The following is a 1,420-nucleotide window of genomic DNA, read 5'->3' as shown; positions in this document are numbered from 1 at the left end:
GGAGGATGTGTAGAGGCAAAGGTGAGAGCTGTGTCATGGTCTGTATAGAGGTGTTGCAAAGTGGGTCACGCTTCGAACCTTGCATGACCCATTCTTTAGAGGATTGTCACCACCTGACCCATAACATAGTGTTGTTTGCAGAAGTGGTGCCCTGTGCTATACTTGAATGGGGCCATGAGCACCAGGACTATAAAAAGGCGGTGATTGACAGCTCATGGGGGGGGGTTTAGTGTCTAGTGTGTCTTGTGTGTGTGTGTGTGTGATATGTTCTGAGGTTTGGGTGGTACGTGTGATGTCCAATGAGAGGGTGAAGGTTCCTGGGTGGTTTTAGTCAGTTAACTGTTGTGAGCTGAGAAAGAAAGCAGGAGCAAGTATCTGTGAGTGTTTGGTCCTCGGTCGAACCGAGTGCCAGGAGCATGGAGTTTCAGCCCAGTTGCCATGGCCTGAGGATATGTCCTCCACCACAGGACTACTCTCAGGACAGGACAAGGTCGGCTCCCCAGTATTCCCCACTGGGTATGCAGTGCACAGGTGTAGCAGCCTCCCTGTGCTATTACTGTGAGTATTACCCAATCCTGTCTCTTCCTTTCACAGTTCTGTGAGGTTTTTAGTTGTTCCTCATGTTGGATCTACACCAGAGGTTTTGTTCCTTTATAGCCTTTTGGGCTCCATTCTATTGGCTGTTGAAATATAACTCCCCATTCCACTGGTGTTAGTGGTGCTCAGAAGTGTTTTAACATCTGTGATATTTGTGTAAGGTTATTCTAAATAAACCATCTTATTCATGAACTATAACACCTGTGGTTCTGTGGAGTGATTGGTTAATTAGTCAATTTATTCCTCAATTAATTCTCCAGTCCATTTTTGTGGATGAATTTGTGCGTACTGTTTGTTTTGCTGGGCAACAAGTTTCTTGTGGAGAAACCAACTGGTGACTTTGTGCGGCAATACTGTCCAGCAGCAAAAACTCTTCCTAATGCAGACAACCTCACTCATAAGTATCTCAGAGAAAATGACAAAGCTCTAGTATCTAAAGCGATTGAAAGAATTAATGAAAATGTGGTGTCTAGTTTGATTTTTGATGAATCCCCTGATATGTTGGACCACCCAATTCTCGGCCTTTTGTTTTCGTTTTTTTATTTCAAAGCCAAAAAACCTGCATTGTTTTGTGCAGATGTGACATTCATCCCATTTACTGATACCCCAAGCATCCATGCAGCAGTAAATGCAATGTTAGAGACATGAATGCCACATGCCCCTGGTGGCTGGGGGGGCATGGTGAGCTCCGGCAGGCGGCACTGTCAGCGGTGGGAGTGTGGCAGCGGTAAGTGTGGAGCTGCCGCAGGCAGCCATGGCACTGTCGGTGGGGGGGAGGGGTGGCGAGTGCCGACCAGTGGGCGACAACCACCCACAGACACTG

The sequence above is a fragment of the Alligator sinensis genome, unplaced genomic scaffold, assembly GCF_000455745.1.
Source record: "Alligator sinensis unplaced genomic scaffold, ASM45574v1 scaffold154_2, whole genome shotgun sequence".
Classification (NCBI taxonomy): Eukaryota; Metazoa; Chordata; order Crocodylia; family Alligatoridae; genus Alligator; species Alligator sinensis.
The sequence above is the reverse complement of the archived record's forward strand: the minus strand, read 5'-3'. Positions refer to the sequence as shown.